Genomic DNA, 27,757 nt, shown 5'->3' on the forward strand with positions numbered 1-27,757 from the left:
TAATGGCAAAACGTAGAAAGAATAAAACTATTACATTCAACATTACACATAGGTTTAAGCTTATATGGTTACAATGCATTTAGTCTGATTTCTCATAATTGAGGAACAGTCTCAGTTCTCTAAAACTGTCAGCTAATGTTGAAAATGGCTCTACTGAGGACACAGCTTTTCAGTTCCAAAATAGTAACACTCTAGGATGCATTTATCAAGGCTGTATTACATGCTCACCTCTTCACATCTATTAACTCCATTTATATTCACAACGTGTTAATTAGGAAGGGACTATTATATGATCAATTTATGGATTAGGAAACTGAGGTTAGAGAAATGAAGTGACTTGTCCAAAGCTATAACTAGTAAACTTTAGAGCTAAGAGGCAAGCTGAGGCTTCCCAGGATTTGAAACCTTCTCACTTATTCACCTCACCAGAACAAGAAAAGCACATAAATATCTCTTTAAGTGGCTTTCATTTGGCTTCCAATATCAGTACAACCTAGCTGTTCCCATAAAATGTATATAGGATAATTTTCTTCTAGTTAAACCATTCTGCAAAATGTCGCATGCACATTTGCAAGGCCCTGTGATTTGTGGACTCTGGAAATATGACCCATGTAACAATTTGAAGTTCTCAGTCTATAGAAGAATGCCTGTGGAGTGTTTTATTGATTATGAAGGAAAAAAATCTAAAGTCTTGCTTGGAGCTCTAAACGAGAGCTCTAGGTGGCCGATAACAGCAGCAGGGCACTGTGTGATAAGATACAATTGCTCTTCAGCCTCTGTTTGAAAGTGAACTCCCTTTCAGTTTGGTAAAACTCCTTCTGGAAGGTTCGGGGCCTCAGCAAGAGTCATCATGCCACCAAGAAGCAGTGAAGACTGTATTTGGCTCATTCAACCTTCTTCCCCGAGCCCTAGTGATAATTCTTTAAAGAGTTTACGAGAGGCAGCTGACGTTTCTCCAAATAGTGGAGTTTCAACTCATGGTTACTGGACATAAAAGTGAATGAAGCTAGAATGAAGTTCTATCAAGCGGAATGCTGTGGAAAAAGGTCCTCCCACACAGTCAAGTGGTTTTTCCTATAATGGGCAGTGTGACCTGAAGATACATAAAAACTATTGAATACATCATCCATTGACTGTGCTATGACTTAGAGTGTTATAATAAAGTGAAGTATGCAATTGAATTTGTTGAGCCTTGGCATAAGTTAGCTATTTAATGTTGCATGACAAACAACCACAATATATTTGTGCATAAAATGATAGGCATTTGTTTCTTAATCTGGCCTGTAAGGATCGTCTGGATTGGGCTGACAGAGGCTAGGCTCAGCTTGGCATGGCCCCAAGTTCTGAGTTGAGTCCTGGCCTGCTACATGTCTTCATCCTTCTTGGATCAGCATATACTCAAGGTGTGTTCATCTCATGGTCAAAAGACAGGAGTGAAAAAGGGGTAGAAGAGACATATCATGTATGCCTTTAGGGTCCAATAAGAGCTGTAAACTGTCACTTTCACCTGCATCCCTTTGTCCAAAGCCAGACATATTGCCAAGTCTAGCATTTTTGGGATGGGGAAACATACTCTTCCCTTGACAGTTGAAGAGAACAGTGAATATTTGCTCATTAATAATCTAATCTTGGACAGTCTCTACGTTCCTATTTTCAGTATGGCTCTATCAGCCTCACACTGCTCAAATGTCAATGACAGAATTCCCTGGCTTCGCTGCTCTTGTCAAATAAATGAATCGATATATTCAGTAGAGTTTTAATTCATTGGTAATACAAATATTCACTGTTTGGTCTTTCCATTTTCTAAGCATCATTATCTATATGACCACCAAAGAGTCACAGCTATCAGTGACCCAGGAAAGGAAAAGTGAGCCATGCAAATAGTCAACAGAGAGCCAGTGTTTTTTTAAGCATAGAATGCTAAATATTTTTAAATAAAGAGATCGTACTGAATGAATACTAAAGGGGAGCAAACTGGAAACATAGAGTTTAAGCCACTTATCCAAGTTACTCAGCTAGTTAATAGCATATCCATAACCTAATTTATTATTTTCTCTAATATACTACACTTCCATGGCCTTTATGAACCTACCAACTTTCTATTTGGTGTTACACACACACACACACACACACACACACACACACAGTCCAAGGAATTAGGAAGAAAGTAGATAAAACTGATTCTGAATGGGAATAATATTTACTGGGATTCTATATTTTCTTTTGTATTTATTTTTAATTGACAAGTAAAAATTGTGTGTATGTATGGTATAAAACATGATGTTTTGATATATGTACACATCGTGGAATGGCTAAATCGAGGTATTTAATGTTTGTTACCTCACATACTTACAATGTTTTTGTAGTGAGAACACTTAAAATCTATTCTTTTAGCAATTCACATATGTACGATATATTGTTATCAACTGTAGTCACCAAGATGAACAACACATCTCTTGAACTTATTTTTTTGTTTAATTCAAATGTTGTGTCCTGTGACCAAAATCTCCCTAATTCCCACCCCCGACCTCATCTCAACCTCTGGTAACCACCATTTTGCTCTCTGCTCCTATGGATTTGACATTTTCACACTCCACAGGTAAATTAGACCATGTGATATTTGTCCTTCTGTGCCTGGGTTATTTCACTTAATATAATGTCCTCCAGATTCATCCATGTTGTTGAAAATGATAGGCTTTCCTTCTTTTTAAAGGGTGAATATTATGTTATTGTGTGTATATAACACATTTTCTTTATCCATTTATCTGTCAGTGGACACTTAGATTGATTCTGCATCTTGGCTATTGTGAATAATGCCATAATGAACACGGGGGAGCAGATATCTCTTCAACATACAGATTTCATTTTCTTTGGATATATACCCAGTGGTGGGATTGCTGAATCATATGGCAGTTCTCTATTTCTAATTTTTTGAGTACAATCCATACTGTTTTCATACTGTTTTTCATAATGACTGTACCTTTTAAAGTCCCACTAACAGGGCACAAGGGTTCCAGTTTCTCCACATCTTCGTCAAGGATTATCATTATTTTTTGTTTTTTGACAGTAGCCATCCTAATGGGTCTGATATGATATCTCACTGTAGTAACTTCACTCCCAAAGATCCTATATCTTCTATGACTAACTCCTGTATCTGCATTAGTGTGGATTAAATGGGAAGATAGATGGACGTGTATAAAAACTGAAATACTATCTGTACGATAAATAATGCTGGTTGGGAAATGTGGCTTATGTCTGAGGGACAAATGAGCTTCCTAAAACTTCCTCCTGCCCTGACCTCACCTGTTCCCCAATCTAGCTTTGAGACAACTCACCTGAGGAAAATGTGAACGCTTCAGAGCAGACGCTAAGTCAGTATCCTTCAGTGGTCCAGGTAAGAAAGGGGAGAAAAATTTCAGTGCTCGCTGTCTGGTAAGATTTTCTCTTCCCAGTTGAACAAAGCATGCCAGTATTTACCCACAATGGGTAGTTAATACAAGGAAAAGTGAAGTAGGAGTGGAATGCTTGGCCATGCGTATTGCTCTTGCAATATACATGGCCAAGAAACAGAGAGTACAATGGTGGTGTTCTTTCACATGGGAACATTATTTTAGAGAATAAGAACACCCAACTCTGACTGAGTATCATTCATTCCACCAATTCCTGCCTTTGAAGCATTTCAGTAGAACATATGTGTCTGTCGATGTTGAAAACTACATTGAAACCCACTTGGTATCACTTAGGTGACTGTGGCACTATGATTCTTATGCCATTTTGATTAGTAATGCATATTGATCTCTGGGACTAGGCTGAACATGGATCGGATGACATATGCACAATAGCACAAGACTGCACTCATTTAGCTACAAATAGCTGTGAAAACTCCTTTTATGTTTATTTTCCTCACTTTAGTTCCATTTGATGCTGATGGTTCTTCCCTCCACCCCCGCTCAGTCTTTTGATCGTTGTAGACAACAAAACCCCAAGGGAGAGCTCTAAAGAGCTTTGTAAGGAGAGAAAAGTTTCCTCAGAGTGCAGAAATTGAAGCTATACATCAGAAATTGTGGGTTCTTTAGATCAACCTGCCAGTAAATGGAGGCATACCATTTTTCATCAACGTGCATTTCATGCAGATTCGGCATTCAAAGGGAAACAGAATCATTTGGCAGACCTCATGTGTTTGTTTACTGATTTTATGTCTTCATTTTCTCTCTTTACTACTCCTTCTAAAGAAATCTGCTTATGGGCTCTATTCTAAAAACCAAGTTAGGTCCAGTGTTCAAATTTGCAAGTACTGGAATCATTTTACTTTCATTTACTTTTATTTAAATAATTATGTAAAATGATTAATGGTAAAGTTTTCTGCTCTAATGCAATTGGACAGGGCCAATTAGCTATTTTTTCCCCAATGCCAAAGACAGTATTGTTCAATAGAGAAGTTTGGTATTCAAAAGCCTGCTCCTACTCCAGTGAAATTTCTCTCTTCTTCCCAAGTCAATTCTAGAGATGTTGTGGTTTATTCCTGAATTTTAGGAAGACTGAGGGCCATATTGAGAGACTTTGCAGGCTGTAGGAAGAAAGCATCTAATTTTAGCCTTATGCTTGGCATGGTTGGCTGGCAAAGTGTTATTTGTAACTTCTCCTAGCTTCTCAATAAAAGGTATTCCAAATTGCTTGGCATGGACTTCAGTGCCCTTTATAACTAAGCGTCTTCCTTCCTTTCATACACATTTTTTTCCCATTTATTCAGTGGATATACTTGCCATTCTCCAAACACAACAAGCTGTTTTACTTCCCAGTGCATTTATGTGTATATGATTCTATCTCAGAAACATCTGAATCCCCTTCACTTTACCTGTCTCAGGTCCACCTGGTAAACTCCCACATAATTTTAAATATCCAGTTTAATGTTATCTCCTGTTTTCTTCTTCTGCAATACATCCCATTCTTCTTCATCTTCAGACAAACTCAATTTATACTGTAGTTGGCTTTCCTGGAATTTATTATTCATCTCTATTAGGACATTGCTTATATTATAGGAATTTGTACACATCTGATTCTTTCATTAGATTGTTGGCTTTGCAAGGACAAGAACAATGTCTTAATCTTTTATTCCCAGAGCAAAGCACAGTTACTGATGCACAGACTATATTCAATATAGGTCTGTTGAATTAAATCAAACACAAAAACAATAATGTCATATAAAAGGGATGCATGGATAGATGAATAATCACTGCAGAGATGCATAAATTTTTAAATCACAAGAGGGTCAGTCACTTCACGGAGGCTACTCGGCAAAGTACTATATCAATCAGGGACCCATTTTCAATTGCATGGTGACAGGTTTACTTTCTGGCTATAAGGATATGAAATATGTTGTATGTATAATTTATTGAATTTCATAAAAAACTGAAGCCTAAATTCCCTGACAACAAAAGATACATTCACAGAGCATCAAATGGGCTACTATGAAAGATGCTTACGATGAAATATTTTTAATACAGATAATGTTGTCGGGAAGCTCTTGTTGGTTGAGAAATTTCAAAACTAACATAAATACACTTTTAGATGTGCACAAACTTTTAGAGGAGAGACAATGTGTTGCAATTTAGGCTGGATAGAGAGCAATGATTATGCTGTACACCACAGAAATAAAACTCATTTCCCCACGGCACCCTCAAAGTATCAAAATTCCTGTGTGCCTGGAGGGGGAAATTAGTAAATAAATTTTTCTCTCAAAGATAGGTAATAAGGAAACTGCATATATAAGTACGTTCATCTCTTACATGCCCCTTCCTTGCCTAAGCTTCCGAGTCATCCATAGCTTTTCCTGTGAGAACATTTTTGAGAACCCTTAATGGGCACTTGACTATGCTAGAGTTTTCTTTGGCCTGGAACTCTGCCCCATTTTGCTAGTCTACATAGTAAAGTGAAAAAAAAAATGCTATCACAGGTACACAAAGATAACATAACATCTTCATTTTCTAAAGCTGAGCCCATCTTCCTAATGAGCCCTCATCCCACTTGCTATATTTGCTGTGAGATGGAGGGAGGCACTATAAATTGTCAACTAAAAACAACTCACACTCTTTCTCTATAACACTCTCTCTCAAACACATGAGTCTCTTTTCAGTAAATTATTTTTAGTTTTTAAGAGTTCCTCTGCTTCCCACTGTTCTTCCAAAGATGGTGTCTGGATGTTTGCGGGAAGGATGTACAGAGTTGCTTTAATTTAGAAACCAAGTGAGAAGATCCATAAGCTATCCTCTTCCTAGTTATTGCTAGTCTAACTTGATTTGTAGACCTGAGTATGCTGAGGGACAACTGGTCTCAATTACCTCTTTGGTGCATTGAACTGGTACCCATTGCTAAAGTCCATTGTCATGGTCATGTTGACCCTCTTTGAGAAGATCCATGCTGATCTCAGTCCTCTGTGGGTTTACCAGTATTCTTAGTACTCCCATAAACCTTCTCTGGGGCACCAGATCATTTCTGAATTCTTTATACTACATATGGAGGCCACAGAAGACCAAGAGCTTGGACTCAGTGCTGTCAACCTAGAATCCTCTGTCTATATATCACGAGCACCTCTCAAAGCAGCGTACTCTCTAGAGTTGCCCTCTAATTACCCTATTAGGTAAATATTTAATATTTCTGTGAATTAGATACACAAATAAGAAACATATTCAACATCACTCATTGGTAGATTTTAAAATTCTTCATATCACCAGAGGTTTTCTTTCCAGTCTGCTAATCTACTGATCAAACACTTTAAATGTCTCATCTCTCAAGAAGAAATAATTTTAACACAGAAGGACAAGGAAGAAATGGAAATGTCTGACACCTCTACACTGGAGTGTGATGACATGTCTTCAGAGACATCATAAAAAAATTCTCCTGGTGCAAATAGAGCAATGAGATTGGGAATAGGAGAGGATTTTAATAGTCTACCATCAGGCTGACATTCAATTTCAATAGGGCAACTAATTAGCAAACTCCATTTGCAGAGGTTGGAAAGACTACCATTAGTAACAGAGAAAACCCTAGTCTATTAAACATTTTCTGTATACCATTTCAAATCTTCTCAGCTTCTCCTCTTATTCCAGCCACTGTTTCTACAACAATTTTCATGCAGGTTTTAACCAGACCTCTTCAGGTGCAATCTGAAACATCTCAGCTAGAGTCTACTCTGTGCGCCTCCTGCTTCCACATGGTTTCTCTGACACTGCACCATGGGGTGCTTGTTGGAATCTTCCTAGCACTCAGACACATGTCACCCAGAAGTGTGAGAAAAATAATAATTAGGAAGCCACTCTCGACCAATGGAAACCATTGGGTAAATGTTTCTCCCTCTTGTTTCCTGAGTGGAAATTTCCAGTATGTATTGTATAAGCCCATTGAGAATGTTTTGGAAGAGGAAGCACCAGTTGTCCATAGTGGTACACACAACAAGCTAAGTTAACACATTCCTAACTTGGCTTTCCGTCTGTAACTTCTGTCCCTTGCTCCTGCTCCCCAGTATCAATGTCTCCTCCTCCGAGAGGAAAACATACCTGTATGCAAATCTTTGCCTAAGGCTTTGCTTTGGGGGAAGCCAAGCTAAGACACCTATGCAACATTTGAAATGAAAGAAATGAAATATTTCTTCTCTTAACTTTCTTTGTTTTTATGTCTTGTTCAGTGCTTCACTTGAACTTGTTTTCAACCTGTTCAGGGATATATTTTATCTCTTTGTTTCTTCCTTTGTTTCTTTCTTTCTTTTACATCAAATCTCCCACAAAGTTCTTATAGAGAGATGCACTTATTAAAGGTTGTGTTCATCATCACTGAGATCACACTGACAACTGTCTCCTCCTTTCTCCAGAACTTATTCAGTTTGCCATAGGGCTCTGGGGTACTCTTATACTGAAGCTAGAATCTGCCCCAGGATGAGTTATGGGAAACTTCAGTTTAGATTGGAAATCATTATCCTCATCAAGGTCTTCCAAGTTACTGAGCCATTAAAAATTGTTTTTATTGGATGATCTTTAAAACAGTTTAATAGGTAGATTCTATATCTTAGGACTCATATTTGCAAGAAATATGTAAATTCATCTAGTATATTTCTGTATTCTTGGGGAGACTGTATTTAAAACGTTCCAGACAGCTTAGATCCAAGGTGAAATAGACAAATTTCTAAAAGTGATGATTTCAACCTTCCTTATTAAATTGAGTCTAAGAAAAGTCACATTTATTTAATGTAAATGTTTTTGTAGAACAATGTGAACGTTTAGCTTGCTGTTAATATAGTGGCACTTGCTTTTTTTGTTGTTGTTGCCATAGTTGCTGTCTGTATTAAAATCAATCATTCTAAAGGTGAAGAAGGGGCAAGTACTCCCTGTCACAACCGGGACATCCAGTGTCCTTTCCTTAGGGGGTGCTGAGATAAGGCATACTGTTTTAAATACTGAGCCCCCCTTAACATTAAAAAAAAAAAGAAAAATACTTAATTGCTAGTGATTTGGGTTCTCATTCAAATGGGACAATTTTAATAGTGTAGATGAGAACACGGCTTTTGTGTCAAGGGATAAAATTGTAGATTTGGGAACACTAAGGTGGAGGATTGGAGGACAAAAAGTTTTCAGGGAATGCCTTATTTTGTTGTTGTTGAGACAGAGTCTTGCTCTGTCACCCCGGCTCATGTGCAGTGGCCTCAGCCTAGCTCACAGCAACCTCAAACTCCTGTGCTCAAGCGATCCTCCTGCCTCAGCCTCTTGAATGACTGGGACTACAGTGTGTGCCACCGCGTCCGGCTAATTTCATTTCTTTTTTTTTTTTTTTTGTAGAGCAAGTGTCTCTACCTTGGTCTCCCAGAGTGCTAGGATCACAGGCATGAGTCACTGTGCCCAGCCAGGAAATAACTTTTCACCTGGGAATGGGACATAGAGGAGACTGAGCTAGGATTAGAGAATCTAGAATAGAATCACTATGAGGGGTTCTATTTCAGTGCAGACAGAAAGGAATATCATTGTTAAATGAACAAGGCTAAGGATTATGAAAAAGAGAAGGAATATCTCCATTGTTGTTAATATTATTATGTTAAGCTGATGTTATACTGCAACTAATGTTGCAGAACTGATACCATTTTCCCAAAAATCCACTTCATGTCAAGAACTGTACTAGACACTATGGGCATAGCATTCGTAACGCTCTCACCAATGCTGTAAGATAAGCATTAGCTGTACTTTATAAATGAGGAAATTCAGACTTAGGAAAGCCTCTGACCCTCAGCTTGTAAGTACTACTGGTACTAACTGGTAGTGAATTCCTTTTGATTTAAACTCCATGCTTTTTATACTATGTCATGATAGCTTTTCTATCCATTCCACTGGAAGGCAGAAATCAGGGACATTAAAGAATGGGCTATTAAAGGAAGATGTTAAGGACATGAAAAAGGCATGTATGAGTCAAGAATAGGGGATATATTGCTGGAGAAAATTTTATTTGGAATTAAAGCCTGATTTAGGCATCTTAAGTAATTCTGTATAGGACAAAACAGCACCAGAATAGATAGCATTATCAATGGAAAAATATACTTAAAATCATATGTATTTGTTAGCAATGGCTACATATTAAATCTTCAATTAAGGTAGCCTTATTACGCCTAAATGTAATTAGGTATTATAAAAAGTAACTTCTTAGAGTTGTCCTCTTCTGCAACAGATAGCAGACTAGCCCTTCCAGCATAAACAAATATAAATTAGATGATATATATGAGGCAACTGTTTAGAGACATTGAACAATGGATAGTGCAATATTGAGATCCTTGAGAGAAAGAGGATGCATGAAATGAGCTTCCTTAATGCCCTAGATTTCTTTCTGTGGACAATTTCCCAATCTTGATATGAGGATCTAGAATCCAAGCAAAAAACAAAAATTAGTCTTGCTGATATCAGAGTGAGTGATACTGAATGGCATAAATGTGAGAGTCAAGGTCTCAGAGAAGAGGGAGCTATGTGTATGAATGCATGTGTGGTGGGAGAGAGGGGCAGGGAATGGCAGTATAGTTTCCAAGAATCTCTAGCTGATGGTTTGGCTATGATTGCATAGGGTGAGTGATTACTATGGATTTGATAACAGAACACTAAGTTTCAGTAGTGATGAGAAATGCTATAGATCTATCTCTGGAATGGTAGAAAGACCTCATTAACAGCCCATGAATTTAGTTAAAACACTAAAAATTCTATGCCTTCTAGTATACCAAGACATAAAATGAGATCTACAGTAGGCCTGCCCTATCCAGGCCTATAACCAAGATCTGCAGTAGAGACAGTTTGGACACTGGGCCCTCATAAGATAGAGGGTTTGAGTAATCCTCTAGGCTTCCCACAGACTTGTATTAACAAAGCACAAAATGAAGACTACACAAGGTCAAGGTAACCAGTCAGTAGTTGAACTACCTGGTAGCAAGAACAACAACCAAAAAAGTACCCTTTGAAAGGACCATGATAGAATTCAAATCAGGATTATTCAATGCACAAATAAATAAATAAATAAATAATTCTAGACTTGCAGAGGAAGAAGAAAATATAACATATATTCAAAAAATTTTTAATTCATAGATCTGGAGATGTCCCAGATATTGTACTTAGAAGAAAAAGGCTTCAGAGAAGCTACTGTAAATATATTCAAGTGCAATTAGGGGAAATCCAGTTTTGATGAGTGAAGAGATAAGGAAAAATTGGCAGTACATAAAAGAACAAAATGGAAATAACATAAGTGAAAGGTAAAGTAATTAAAATGGAAAACGAAACACTGAATGGAATTAGTAACAGCAGACAAGTCATGTTAAAAATTCTAAGCCCGCAAAGAGCCCCAATTTGATAAGGGCATCTACGCAAAGCCTTCATCTAATACAATACTTACAATACTTAAAATATTGAACATCTTCTTTTTAAGAATAAGAAAAAAGCAAAAACTGACCATTCTAATCACTCTTTTTCAATTATTTTACTGAATAGGTAAATAAGAATTTACAAAGCTATCTATAGTTATAGATAATAGGATTGCATGCCCAGAAAATTCTAGGAAACATAAAAATGTATGAGAACCAATAAATAAATTTAGCAGAGTTGCAGGATGCAAAGTTATTATAAAATTTATTGTATTTTTATATATTAGCAATAAATGATTAGAACATGATACTTAAAACATTAAAATAAAATTAAAAAAATAGAATCAATAAAATATAAAGTATTTAGGTATAAATTTAATCAAAGATGGGAAAACTACAGAGTGCTAATGAGAATAGTTAAAAGAAACTTAAACAAATGGAGTGATATACAAGTTCATGGATAAGAAAACAATGGTGTTATGATTTCCATTCTGCCCAAATTGATCCATAGTTTAGATACAATCCCACACATAATCAAAAACAGGTCTTTTGTAAGAAAGTGGCAAACTGTTCCTAAAATGTATATAAAAATACAAAGGACTTAGAGTACCCAAAATAATTTCAAAAATGAGAAAGAAATTTGGGGCAGGTGCACTACTAATGTTTTATTATAAAACTACAGAAATAACTCAGACAAGAAAAGGAAATCAAGAGTATCCATATGGGGAAAGAAGAGGTCAAACTATCACTCTTTGCTGATGATATGATCTTATACCTAGAAAACCCCAAAGATTCAACCAAGAGACTCCTGAAATGGATAAATAAATTCAGCAACATCTCAGGTTACAAAATCAATATACACAAATCAGTAGCTTTCATATACGCCAACTGTTAAGCTGAGAATCAAATCAGAGACACAATGCCTTTCATAACAGCAACAAAGAAAATAAAATACCTAGGAATATATTTAACTAAAGAGATGAAAGCCCTCAATAGGGAGAGCTATGAAGCACTGAGGAAAGAAATTGCAGAGGATGTAAACAGATGGGAAAACATATCATGATCATGGATCAACAGAATCAACACTGTTAAAATGTCTGCACTACCCAAAGTGATTTACAGATTTAATGCAATTCCCATTAAAATACCAATATCATTATTCACAGATCTACAAAAAGTAGTTCTGTGCTTCATATGGAACCATAAAAGACCCTGAATAACCAATGCAACCTTACACAATAAGAACAAATCTGGAGGCATCACCTTACCAGACTTCAAGCTATGCTACGAGTCCATAGTAACCAAAACAGCATGGTACTGGCACAAAAAACAGGGAAAGAGAACTATGGGTAAGAACAGAGAACTCAGATGTGACACCATCCTCATATTGCCATCTGATCTTTGACAAAGCAGAAAAATCATACACTGGGAAAAAGAATCCCTATTCAATAAATGGTGCTGGGAAAATTGGACATCTACATGTAGAAGACTGAAACAGGGTTCACACCTTTCTCCACTCATAAAAATTAATTCACAATGAATAACAGACTTAAACTTATGGCATGAAACCATAAGAATTCGAGAGAAAATGTTGGAAAAACTCTTGCAGACACCAGCCTAGGCAAAGAATTTATGAAGAACCCAAAAGCAATCACAGTAACAACAAAAATAAATAAATGGGATCTGATCAAATGAAAAAGTTTCTGCACAACCAAAGACACAATCAATGAGCAGATAGAAAACCTACAGAATGGAAGAAAATATTTGCATGCTGTATATGCAAATATAAAGGGCTGCCACAAATATAAACAGCTGGTAACCAGAATCTACAAAGAACTCAAGTAAATCAACAAGAAAAAAATCAAACAACCTTATAAAAAGATGGGCAAAAGACATGAACAGAGGCTTTTCAAAAGAAGATAGACTAATGGCCAACAAACTCATGCACCACGTGTACTCAACATCAAATTGATACTAACTGATTAACACTAAGGTGTTCATGTGGTCGTAATACTCATTGGGTGCTGGTCAGGTGGGGATGGGGTTAGAGGATAAACCCACAATTAATGGAAGCGGAGCGCACCGTATGGGGGAAGGACATGCTTGTAGCCCTGGCTTGGGCGAGGCAAGCACATTACATGTAAGCAAAATATTTGTACCCCCATAATATCCTGAATTAAAAAAAGAAAAACAGCTCAACGTCTTTAATCCTTAGGGAAATGAAAATCAAAACCACAGTGAGATATCATCTAACTCTAATGAGAATCCCTCTTATCAAAAGTCCCAAAACAACAGATACCGGCATGGATACAGAGAGAAAGGAACACTTATACACTGTTGGTGGTACTGCAAACTAGTACAACCTCTGTGGAAGGTAGTATGGTGATACCTCAAAGAACTAAAAGTAGACCTACCATTTAGTCCAGCAATCCCACTACTAGGTATTTACCCAAAGGAAAAAAAGACATTTTATAAAAAGATACTTGCACTAGAATGTTTATGGCAGCACAATTTACAATCGCAAAGATGTGGTAACAACCCAAGTGCCCATCAATACTTGAGTGGATTAATAAAATGTGGTATGTGTATACCATGTTGTACTACTCAGCCATAAAAAATGGTGACCTACTATATTTTGTAATGAACTGGATGGAACTGGAGACCATTCTTCTAAGTGAAGTATCGCAAGAATGGAAAGACAAACACCACATGTACTCTGTACTAAATTGAAACTAATCTATCAGCACTTATGTGCACATATAGAGGTAAAACTCAACGGAAATCAAGTAGGTGGGAGGGGGGAGGAGAGGGTGGGTAAATTCACACCTAATGGGTACAATTCACACTATCTGGATGAAAGGCACACTTATAATTTTGACTCAAACTGTACAAAAAAAAAATTATGTAACCAAAATGTGTCTGCCCCCATAATATTCTGAAATAAGAAAAAAAACTACAGTAATGAAGTTAGAATAGTATTGAAATAGAGAATCTAGAAATAGACCTGTACATATATGGTCATGGAAATTCAGCAAGGAAATATAAAATTTCCACAAATAGTACTGGACTTCTGAATATCCATGCTAGCAGAAAGAAACATAACATCCACTTTTAAATCATACCACATACAAAACATTTTTTAATTTCATCATAATCTTAAATATAAAAAATAAAATTATAAAATGTCTAGGCGAACATAAAAGAAAATCTTTGCAGTCACAATAAAACGATTTTTAAATGTTAAAACATTCTTCTTTGTATTTTGTAGTAAATCAAAGTAGAAAAAAGTTTTAGATAATACAATTTACTTCCAAGTAAAACTTCAAAAATGTGCCTTCCTTTTCTAACTCTAAGATAATTCAGTTTCAGAAATAAAGAGTAAGATAAGTGGTTTTGCATTACAATGCCCTGTATTTCTCTAGCAAAAATGCAATATACTTTACTCTCATCCTGACTTTACTTAAACTCCCTCTGGTTCAGTTTCCCAATTCTTAAAATGGATATAATATTATATTATTATCTATTCTTTATGAGGTTTGGATAAGATATTATATGAAAAACCTATAGAATAGCACTTGGTCTTGTTGACATATAGTACATACTTAATACTGCTGCTGCTATTTTCCTAATGATGAGGCTAATATTGGTTTTCATTCCATCATTTCATTGTATGAAAGGATGTTTTATGTAGTTATTAAGAGCATATTCTCCGGAGCCAGCTTATCTGTGTTCAAACCCCAATTTTGCCACTTACTGTGTGACTTTAGACTAGTTGCTTTGTCTGTTTATGTCTCACTTTCTCCATTTGTAAAATGAAAATAATGACGGTGAGCTCTTGAGGATTTTAAGAGGTCTTCTAAGTGAGTTCACATTTATAAAGTGCTTAGGAGAAATTTTCTGACATTGTGTTATAATATTTGCCACCATTATGACTATCACATCTCTGTCTTCTCTGTAACTGAAGACTCATTGAGAAAGAGGGGATCATTCCACTGCCACCAACAGCACATCCCTTCCTTAAAGGCGTGCTGTTTTTCTGGATTATGCTCATTTCTGAGACTCTTAACTTTTGTCCTAGAGCCGGCTTTAACTCCTCAATCCTCTACTTTAATTAATAATACAGAATCATAAGGAAATATTCACAAGTCATTGAAGGTAAGCCGTTTCCTGACACTCAGCTCAGGAATTAGTGACTTTCTATCCATAAGCTTGTTCTCCTTTTGCTCTTAGACATTTTCTTAGGTTAGATGATTCAAAAATAGACCCTGAATTGTGAATTTCCATGTAAGTGTCTTATTAAGGACGCGTTCCCAGGAGAAAACTGTAAGGGAGAAAGAAGCAGAATATGAAAGGTGAAGAATCCAAGCAAATGTTTGACTTCAGGCAAGAGGCCACTTCAGAGTTTGTCCCTGCCTTGATCAAGGCATCTGAGATTTCATATTCTGGTCCTTCTTATACTAGAATGTAAGACAAATAAGCAGAAGGGAATGTATCCATCTTGTTCATCTGTGAGCTACCTGTGACTGGCACATTGCCTGCTTAATGAATATTTTTTGAATGAATACAAAAGGAGAAATTTGTTCTAAAATATTAAAAACACTCATATTATTTGGATAAGTAAAGACATGTAGAGCTTTCTGTGTGGCTCTTTCCATTTGGTCAAAGTTTGAGGCATGAAACACATCATCCTGTAGTCAGATATCTGTATAGCTCCAAAAGTCTTCAGCCAGACATGGAAAAATCTTCTCTTGGAAGACACAAGTACTCACCTATTCCACAGATTGGTAAATGGGAGTAAGGAAGGTTTGGAGAAAGAGAATATAACAAATAAACAACAAAAAAGGAGGAAAAGTTAAAGGAAGTTGGGAAACTAAATGGGAAAGAACAAAAGGAGAAAAATCACATCTCTATAATCATCAGCATCAAAATAATAATAATTCACATTTATTGAGCACTTACCCTCTGCTACAGGTTTGGTTTTATTTTTTTTTTAATTAGACAGATGACATTGCATGTGTTTATCATATACAACATAATGTTTCCAATACATGTACATTATGAAATAGTTAGCTAGCTAATTAGCAAATGCATTGCCTCACACAGTTGTTATTTTTGTGGTGAGAGCACTCAGCATTGACTCTCTTTGCTTTTTTAAAGAATGCAATAAGTTATTAGCTTTAGTCACCCGGCTGTCTTATGAATTTATTCCCCCTATCTAATTGTATGTATCCTTTGACCAATTTCTCTCCATCTTCCCATCTCCCCTCCCTACCCCAGCCTCTGGAAGCCACTGTTCTACTCCTTAATTCTGTAAGATCGACTTTTTCAGATTCCATACATGAATGAGATCATGTGGTGCTTGTCTTTTTGTGCCTGGCTTATCTCACTTAGCATTATGTTCTCCAGGTTAATCTATATTGTTGCAAATGGCAGAATTTTCTTCTTTTTATAGCTGAGTAGTATTCCATTGTGTATATACACTACATTTTCTTTATGTATTACTTTACTGATGGACATTTTGATTGATTCCGTATCTTGGCTATTGTGAATAATGCTACAATAAACATAGGAGTGCAGACATCTCTTGGACATAGTGATTTCCTTTGCTTCGGATACATACCATGTAGTGGGAATGCTGGGTCATATGATAACTATTTTTAACTTTTCGAGTACCCTCCATACTGTTTTCCACAATGGCTGTACTAATTTACATGTTTTTAAGGACTTTAATCAGAGATTATTTTGAATTCATTCTACAATGCTGAGAGATGTGGACTATTACTATGTCTATAATAACCATGTACAATCAATCAGAGAAAATTGCTTAATTCACATTGCTTCTAATCAATGGAGTTTGGATTTGAACCCACGAGTTTTTTTCTTACACAATAATACTGCAGTTTGCTGTTCTTTGTGTCTTACAAAGAGCTCTTATGTACATCGTTTAACATATTTGAATTTTGCATTTTACAAATAAGGCAACTAAAGCTAAATGAGGCAAATTGATTAGCCCGAAGTCACAAACCTAGTAAATGATAAGCCTGCGTATAAATCCAAGGATTTATATCTCACAGCCCCATTTCTTTCCAATTCAGATGCTAGAAATTAGAGGTGGGAAAAAGCTTCTTTTTGTCCCTGAACATGAACTCAAATGTTAAATCATTTGTCAGCATATGTTCCCTAGAGGTAATGGCCCCTTCCCTGAGGAAATTAGGCACAAGCTCTAAAGCTTCTTCTCCATACAGTGACCAACATACATTGATATTCTTGGAGATTGAAAGACTTCCTTACTTTTTCTTTTAGTACCAATTATGGTGATTTTTTTTCTGGATGAAATAAAAATGGCTGGCACAGATCCATAAACCGTCTGAAGAGTTATTGCTATTTGCATTGCATCCTAGGGATCCGTACAAGAGTCTTTTCTGGGGTATTAAAATAGTCTTTTGAGTGTAATGACTGTTGTGTGTTAATCACAAATCCCAGTTCATTCACAGTCCCCTTTGCTAGGAGTCCATAAAGATAAAATTTTGACCACCATATCATCCTCTATAAATGTAATTGAATCAAGTGCATTGGGATTTCTGTCACTTTGAATAAGAAAGAACAGAAATCCCCTTAATATTTTAGTTACTACATTTAGTCTTCTGTCTCTCTGAGAGTTAGGTAATTTTGTGGGATTCAAAAAACCATGGTCATTGTTTCAAGTGTAATGCAATCCATTCAGCTAGCTAGTGTGTTAGTTGCTGCTAAATCGATTTACAGATTTTAAAGCTCCTCCAGTGTCCTACGCTGCTGCATCTTCCACTCTAGTTACAAATTTCTCAAACTAGTTTTGATATGAGATCCAAAGAAAATGAGGCTTAGTGGTACTTTTGTTTCCTAGCATGACACACCAGCTCATGTATATACACAGTTCCAAGAGTTTCCCTTTTCCTATCTAGAGGGAAACCATTGTCTTATAAATTGAACCACAGTTTTGTTGGGTTTCAACAGTTGCATTTTCCTTTACATTTAAATCCCTTTTCATAATGCTTTGAATCCTTATGAGAGAACCTGATCAAGCTCTCCGATTTCTGCACTGGTCTATATTCATAGTTACATTGAAGCTTCCATGAATACTCAATTTATTCCTGACAGGAGATTTATTCAGTGTCATCAACTAAAACTGAAGACATTTTGCCAGCCTTACCCAATTACATCAGTAATACTCCACTCCATGCACTGAACAAATCTATTTTCTGATTTTGCAGAAAGGCATATGTCATTTAGAGGCAAAAATTCATAAAACACTCAACTTTCTGAATCCAATTCACTATTTCTTTAAATTGCATTTTGGGCAGTCTCATGGGAAACGTGTAAGTGTAAAAACAGACTTTGGAAATAGGCATGGATTTTAGGGGACTTTTCTCTCATTATGTTTTTTTCTGTAACTATTTTCTTGGATTTTTTTTCTTCCATTTCTACTCTCTGCATAATGTCTCCCAATTTGGAATTCTGTGAGAATATATGTACATACTTGGTGACTCTCAGAACTACAGTCTGTAAAAGCAGATCAAGTCATAGATTGTTAGAGTGAAATCAGGCCCTGGAGACTACTTGACCCATCCCAGCCATTTCTTAGATGGGCAAAGTTCTGTAGAGTTAGGAAGACTCATCCAACCAGGATTGCAAAGATAAAAGCAGAGATGACATAAAAATCAGACTATCACCTTAATAAAAATAAGGATGTTAAAGATAATATTTGTCAGGGATTGTCATAACCATGTAAAATATATAATCATTAAGTGCTGTAGTCTAGTTTTGTTATTACCATTGTTATTTCATTTTAAATCTCACAATAATCATACGAAATGGATATTATAAATATATTGAGTTTATAGTTGGAAAATAAAATCCCGGAATTTAGAATAGTAATAATGGAATGTGCCTGAAACTGCACAAGCAGAGTGGGGGAAGGCAGTCAAACTCTGTCCACAATCTCATGAAGTCTGAGCCCTTTATCACTCCTCCTGTTTCTCTCTTTTCGCCTCTGCTTTTTCTTCCCATTTGTTTCCTCACCCTAAACTTCCAAAAATTGCTCCAAAAACCATTATTGAGCCAAAGCCAAAGACTGATTGCTCTCCCAACCTCAGCTCCCCCTCCCAATATGCTCTCTGCCTGTGTTGAGTGATCTTTCAAAATACAGAGTGTTTTCTGAATGAACCACATAGTTAGTCACCCTTATATTGTGGGATTTAGGAATCTCCTGCCTTCCTCTAGTGGCTCAAAAAGCACCTTGTTTCAAACTGGAGACATCACATTATTTGACTTCAAATTATACTACGAGGCTACAGTAACAAAAGAGCATGGTACTGGTTTAAAAAAAATAGACACATAGATCAGTGGAACACAATAGAGAACCCAGAAATAAAGCCATATAACTACAACCAACTTACCTTCCACAAAGCAGACAAAAACATACACTGGGGAAAGGACACTCTATTCAATAAATGGTGCTAGGAAAATTTCATAGTGATATGCAGCACAATGAATTGCTATCTCTCACCATATACAAAAGGAATAGAGATAGCTGAATCCTCATGGCTCACCATATACAAACATTAACTCAAGATGGATTAAATACGTAATTGTAAGTCAAGAAATTATAAAAATTCTAGAAGAAAATCTAGGAAAAACATTTCTGGACTTTTGGCCTAGGCAAAGAATTTATAACTAAGACCCCAAAAGAAATGCAACAAAACCAAAAATAAATAAATAAAACTTAATTAAACTAAAAAGCTTCTGCACAGCAAAAGAAATAATTACATAGCAAATAGACAACTTAAGAATGAGAGAAAATATTCACAAACTATGTACTCAACAAAGGACTAATATCCAGAATCTATAAGGAACTCAACTAAGCAATACAAAAATAAATAATTCCATTAAAAAATGGGAAAACAACATAAAGAGACATTTTTTAAAAGAAGATATGCAAATGGCCAACACACATATGAGAAAGATGCTTAACATCACTAATCATCAAAGAAATGCAAATTAAAACCATGATGAGATACCATATTATTCCAGTCAGAATGGCCATTATTAAAAAATCAAAAAGCAATAAACATTGGCACTGAGGTAGCGAAAAGGGAATGCTTATACACTGTTGGTAGGAAAGTAAATTAATACAATCTCTATGAAAAGCAGTATGGAGATTTCTCAAAGATCTAAAAATAGATTTACCATTCGATTCAGCAATCCCACTACTGGGTATCTACCCAAAGGAAAAGAAGTCATTATATCAAGAAGATATCTGCACTCCTATGTTTATTGCAGTGCAATTCATAATAGCAAAAATATGGAATCATCCTAAGTGTCTACCAACTGATGAGCGGATGAAGAAAATGTGGTATATACATACCATGGAATACTACTCAGCCATAAAAAGGAATGATAATCTCTTTTGCAGCAACCTCAATGGAACTAGAGGCCATTATCCTAAGTGAAGTAACTCAGGAATAGAAATCCAAAAACCACATGCTCTCACTTATAAGTTGGAGCTAAACTATTGGTACACATGGTCATACAAAGTGGAATAATAGACATTAGAGACTCCAAAGATGACAGGATGAAAGGGGGTTGAGGGATGAAAAATTACCTATGGGGTACAATGTGCACTATTTCAGTGATGGGTACACTAAAAGCTCAGATGTTACCGCTATAAAATATACCCATGTAACGTAATTGCTCTTGAACCCCCTAAATATATTGAAATAAAAAAGAAAAAAGTACCAAAGTACCTTGTTTCCTTATAAGCTAAGCTATACTTTGTCTAAGAACCCCCAGAAATCCTTTAAAGCCCAGATTCATAATGTCATAAAAAAACATTTAAGGATGAACCAGGACCAGGAGCTTGGTGGCATCATGGCAAACTTGCCCTCATGGCTGGAGAACAAGCAATATTGTGAATCAATTTTTTTGGCTGGAATTGAGCTCAACTTCTTATTTTGTATCCTATTCACTTCCACATTTTGCTTAATCCATAATCTGTGAACACATAAGGGACGCTGGCATGCTAAAATAAATACAACCTTTTTCTGTTGGCCCAGAAATTTGTCAGAATGGGACTTTATCTGGTTTATCTTTTGAGATATTGGCAGTGTAGAAGCCAGAGAAGTCAGTAATCATTGAACTTACACATTTTGGGAATGAAAATTGAAATCAGCTGAGTTTCTCATATCTTGAAGAACATGTGGGGATAAAAAGGCATACATATATCTGTATTTATTCTTGTAAAAAGATAAAAATTATTTAAAAACTTTTAAATAAAATGGGATAACTTAATTTTTCAAGGTTTTTTTTTCCTTCTGACTATATGAAAAGAAATACATATTTTTTCCCCTTTCAAATTACAAAGGATAATATTCTCCCTGTCAGTGTGAATCATGCAAAAGCTCTGTGCTATTCTCTTAGAAGTAATTAATCTTTGACATTGTCTTTTGAAAATTCACAATATTTCAGATTTATGGTTCCACATGGATCTCTACAGTAGGTTACAGGAAAAAACCTATTTTTATGTTTGACACAGAAAATTCATCTGCCCAACAAATGTTAACTTCTGTAATACTGCAATGTTGCTGAATGAGCTAATTCCTATTCCTATCAGACTTTCAACCCCATAGTGCTGGATCAAATAGTTCACATTAGCTTTAGATAAAGTGCTGAAACTTGTACCAACCTGCCCAAATTCCCAAGATCTGTCCATCACTAGTTTTAAAGCACCCATCACTTCTAATGAGTTGGGTTCATTTAAAGGCTAAACGCATTTGTTATCTTGCATACTTTACCCAATGAAGTCAGAGGGGAGTTTTACTTTTTATATATGTGAAGGCACTAAGTTTTCAATGATCATTATGTGAACTATGAAAGAAATAAAATATGCAGGACCCACAGACTCCGTGTATTAATTTTCCCTGGCTTTTTATTCATGTTAAGTGTTTCCCCGGGGGATTTTAGTTTTCTCTGCCTAATGTAGGAGATCAATCAGTTTCATCAAAAGTGGTGTAAAACTACCGTGCAAAACTTTATTTTTATGCCTCTTTAAATGAGGCTTGATCCAAATGCTAATGCTGAAGTCATTTTGATACTTACAAATCTTTTATCATCTAAAAGCCACCCATTTCCCTCATGTTTTATGTAGGCTATCTAGAGTGTAAGATAAATGTGATTCTGTCATTATTGTCCCAGTCATGACTGAATCAACCTTTTAAGTATCCATAAGCATTCTTTTAACACTTTTAAAAGTAAAGAGAAAAACCTCTGTGACATAAATTTTGATTATGATAAAAACTATTACTTGATATAAAACAGTTCTCTGTCTTTACCTACTAAAAGAAAACTTAAAATGAAAACTCATAATTTAAAGTGACTTTCTGGATGGGCAACAAAAGCAAAAATAGACAAATGGAATTACATCAAACCCAAAATCTTCTACACAGCAAAGGAAACAATCAACAGAGTGAAGAGACAGCCTACAGAATGGGAGAATATATGTGCACATCATACATCTGATAAGGAGTTAATATCCAAAACATATAGCAAGAAAACAACTCAATTAAAAGTAGGCAAGGGCCTGAATAGATATTTTTCAAAAGAAGACATACAAATGGCCAACAGGTATATGAAAAAATAACTTTCAATATTACTAATCAACAGGGAAATGCAAATCAAAACTACAATGAGATACCACCTCACCATTGTTAGGATGGCTATTATAAAAAAGGCAAAATATAACAAATATTGGTGAAGATATGGAGAAAAGGGAATACTGGCATGCTACTGGTGGGAATGAGAGTTGATACAGCCATTATGGAAAACAGTATGAAGGTTTCTCAGAAAATTAAATATAGAACTACTGTGTAAACCAGCCATCCCACTACTGGATATATATATATATATATATATATATATATATACAAAACAAATAAAATCAGTATGTCAAAGAGACATCTGCACTGACATGGTTATTGCAGAACTATTCACAATAGCCAAGATATGGAATAAATCTATGTGAATCAATGAATGAATGGATAAAGGATATGTGGTTTACACACCCAAATTCCAACACTATTCAGTCATAATAAAGAAGGAAATCTTGTCATTTTCTCATTTGCAACAACATAGATAAATCTGGAGGGCATTATGTTAAGTAAAATAAGCCAGGCACAGAAAGATAAATACTGCATGATTTCACTCATATGTAGAATCTGAAAATGTTGATTTCATAGAAATGAAGAGTAGAATGGTAGTTACCAGTGACTTTGGGGGTTAGGAGATATGAAATGTGAAAAATAAATGTACATATAAACAGCAAAAATAAAACTTCTCATTTGATTTTTGTTAGCCTTGAATCAAAGCAAAAATATGAGAAATATGCACTGACATGTCAGTATTATGGATTTTTTAAAAATCTTCTTTCTTTTTTTCAGCTTATTTTAATACTACACAGTATTTCATGACCAGTATAAGAAAACAGAAAATTTTATGGGCAAATAGGAGAAAAAGAGCCACAAGTTCACCACTGTAACACAATCACTCTTAATATTTTGCTGCAGAATCTTCCAGATCTTTGTTTCTATGCATATATACATGTTTATTCAGAAATCCTAAAAAGGCATCATATATTGCATACATTTTAGAAGCATGATTTTTTTAATTAATAATATATTGCAATCAAGAAAAATAAGCCTCTGATTTCTGACAATAGTGAAATAGCTCAATCAGCCTAATCCTTAGACAGATAATAACATAAGTTAGCAAAAACCTCACACTACACTATTTTGAGGCACTGGAGAATAACCAGTAGAGGACAGAAACTGGAGTGGAGAGACTACCTGTCTTAGTCTTCTTAGGCATCATAATAAAACACCAAAAACTGAGTGGCTTAAAAAATCATCAGATAAAGGACTGATAACAAGAATCTATTTAGAACTCAGGAAAATCAGCAAGAAAAAATCAAACAACCCTATCAAAAAGTGGGCAAATGACATGAATAGAAACTTCTCAAAAGAAGATATAAGAATGGCTAACAAACATATGAAAAAATGCTCAACATCCCTAATCATCAGAGAAATGCAAATCAAAACCACAATGAGATATCACTTAACCCCAGTGAGAATGGCCTTTATCAAAAAAACCCAAAACAACACATGTTGGCGTGGATGTGGAGAGACAGGAACACTCATACACTGCTGGTGGGACTGCAAACTAGTGCAACCTCTGTGGAAAGCATTATGGAGGTATCTTAAACAGATTCAAGTAGACCTGCCATTCGATCCAGCAATCCCATTATGGGGCATATACCCAAATGAAAAAAGGTCATTCTGTAACAAAGACACATGTACCCGAATGTTTATAGCAGCACAATTCACAATAGCAAAGATGTGGAAACAACCCAAATGCCCATCAATACATGATTGGATTAGTAAGCTGTGGTATATGTATACCATGGAGTATTACTCAGCTATAAGAAATAATGAAGATACGACATCTCTGTGCTTCTCCTTGAGAGAGTTGGAACCCATTACATTAAGTGAAGTATCCCAAGAATGGAAAAACAAGCATCACATGTACTCACCAGAAAAGTGGTTTCCCTGATCATCACCTAAATACACATCTGGGAACGACACCAATCGGATATCAGACTGAGGTGGGGGGTGGGGGAGGGGATGGGGGTATGCCTACACAATGAGTGCATTGCGCACTGTTTGGGGAATGGTAACGCTTGAAGGTGCTGACTCGGGAAGGGGGGTTGGGGAAGGGAGGGATATATACCTACATGATGGATGCAACGTGCACTATCTGGGGAACAGACACGCCTGGAGCTCTGACTTGGGGGGAAAGGCGGTACATGGGCAACGTATGTAACCTGCAATTCTGTATCCCCCATAACAATAAGATGAAATAAAAAAAAAATAGACATTTATTTTTCACAGTTCTGGAGGCTGAGCAGTTCAGTTCAAGGTAGATTTCATTCTGAGCCTTCTTCTTTTGACTTGTATGTGGCCACCATCTTTCTGTGTGTGCTCACATGATCTCTTCTCTGTGCACTCTAGAGAAGAGAGTTAGCTCTGGTCTCAATTCCACTGCTTGTAAAGACACTGATTACATCATTTGGGACCTCACTTTCATGGCCCCATCTAAACTTAATTGCTTTCCAAAGTCCTCTCCCCCATATATTATCACATTGGGGTTAGGGCTTCAATATATATATTTTGGGAGGACACAAGCATCCAATTCATAACACTACCCCTGAAAAACAGGAATCATACCTGGCGAGCATTGCCATTTGGGTGCTTTTATTATGAAGACATCTCCCAAAATGTATGTGGCTTGGGGCAGCAGAAAGCTATACCTTTATTGGCCTGAGGTGTCAGAGGGCAGAGTTCAATGCTGATATGGCAGACTAATATTTAGGAGTGAGATCCAGGACAGAAGGAAGACACAGAAGGGATACATATAAAATCTGCCCAAACGTGACTGCTGAACAACACAGGTTTCGGCAAGACCCCAGGAGGTCAGTTGAAAAAAAACTAAATGGAGATTTTGGTGGCAGCCCACAGTCCAGTAGAGAGAGTTTAAAGTCACATTAATTTTATTCTAGAACAACAATCACTCTTCAGTGGAATATAACAGTATCCAGAATCTCTACAACCATGGTGGCTTTGTACAAATTGGCTTAGCTAAACTGAGACTACTTTTCTGGAATTACCTTCTGTTTGTGGTTCTGAGTTAACATTGGCCACAAGAGCAATTTATATGGGAGTTCGAAGGTGTGGGTGAAGGAGTATATATGTTTTATGCTGTGAGATCACTGTAGGGCAGGTACTGTTACAGATCACACATTTTCACTGATCTGCAAGCTCACCCAGTAGAGTGAGGCAGTTGCTGGGCCCACAGTTCCTCCAGCTCCCACTGGATTTCCTCCTTAGCTTCACTTCTCTAATTCCTGTGACAAGAGTGTGTGTGCGTATCGGTGTTGAAGGGTGCCTGTTTGTCTCATAGTTTATCACCTTCAGTGAGATTAAGGGAGGTGAGAGAGAGTTACAGTCCTTGTGGTTTCAGATTTGTCCCTCGCATCTCCTACCATTGTGTCCATTTCCCCTTCCTGACTACTAGCCTTTCTAACTTCAATTCCAGGGAAAACAGACTTATATAAACTGTTTAATTAACTACCACAATGGAGTTAGGCCTAAATTCTTTAATTTTCTGTTTCATAATTTATAAAATAGAGACAATTCTGTCTGTGCTCACTGATTTATAGGGCTGCTATAAGAATACAATTAAATTCAATTATGTTTTCAGATACCCACCATGCTTTTCCAGGCACTTTTGTCACATATATTCTAATTGCAATGGACCACAGATCATTGCTTACATACACATTGCACTATCATTTTTTTTCTATGACTTTGACATGCCAAGATATGAGAGATGGCATTTTAGTTAGGTAGAGGACTAATCAATGAGCTGCCCATATTTTAAGGTAGATTTCAAATGCCAAAGCTTTCAGAGATATTTCCCTGAATGTCTCTTGATCATAATCAATCCTTTCTTTTCCTGTAACTGTCTAGAATTCTTGACAAAACTTCAAGCATTTTACACAACACTAGCTACCCTAAAAAGCCTGAATTACATCTGCCTTTGCTACTAGATTGTGTGCTCATTGAAGACAGGGGCTTCAATCCTTGTTATTCACTACATTGTCTAGCACTGTATGCTTATAACCACTGGAACTCAAGATGTGTATCTTGGCTTGAACTGGGCTGATTACATGCACAGAATTAATTTGAGTACAGCCCTAAACAGCAAGGATTCTATTTTGGAATTTTTTACTTCATTGTTAGTTATGCCAATTATGCAGCAGTTATTAATGCAGTGATTCTTCAAAAGATTCCTGGTGTAACTATTCTACAGTAGAATTGAAGCAGTCAAATACTAAGTGTTTGTAGTCTCAGAATTGAAAAACATGAATGTTCATATTACAAGAAGGAAATTGTATGGAAATTGTTAGACAAAGGACCACAATTTATGTAGACTTTAATGGGAACTTGAGTTGCTTCGATTCTCTGATAAAGACAACTTTCATTATAGGGACTTGAACTGTTAAAACTGAATTCTTGACAACCCAATCAATTTTCCTTTGTTAAGAAATAGATAGACACTCTCACCTTGACTGACTTTTATTATCACTACCATCTACTGGAATCCCTGAAAAAGCCATTCTATATTCTCTCTCATTCATCATAGTAGAATCAGAATTTAAAAAGCGTGTGCACTGCACGTGTGTGTGTATGTGTGTGTGTTTGCGTGTGTGTAACATTATGCACCTATTACATAAGTGGATTCCTCTCTTAGGCTTCTGCTGATGACAGTATTGTCCTATATTCTTTGAGTATATAAATAGTAAACTAAGTCTCCTACTGTTGCTATTTGCTACTTGCAGTGAGTTTTGTATCACATTATAATACAGAAAGCAATGATAGTGATAAAACTTAAAGTTTAAAAACACTTAAGCCCTCTCATTACATTTTGCTGGAGCTAAGGATGTCCTTAATGCACTCAATAACTGTATGATGATGTATACATTTGACATCCACAGCCTCTCCTGAAAGCTTGAAAAAGTCACCTTGCTCACTATCTCTTTTTATCCTTAATCCGCCATTCCAGATGCAGTGAAAGAGTTCATTAATTACTGTTTTGAATGCACAAACATGAAATGCAAGAAAGACATTTATCTTTCTGTAAATTTAGAAACTGATCTTCCACATTTTATACTTTTTGGTATGTGACTAACCGTAGTTTAAGGTAAGATGCAGCCTTTTTTTGTCCCCATTACTTGCC

This window comes from Eulemur rufifrons, chromosome 28 (assembly GCF_041146395.1).
Source record: "Eulemur rufifrons isolate Redbay chromosome 28, OSU_ERuf_1, whole genome shotgun sequence".
Lineage (NCBI taxonomy): Eukaryota > Metazoa > Chordata > Mammalia > Primates > Lemuridae > Eulemur > Eulemur rufifrons.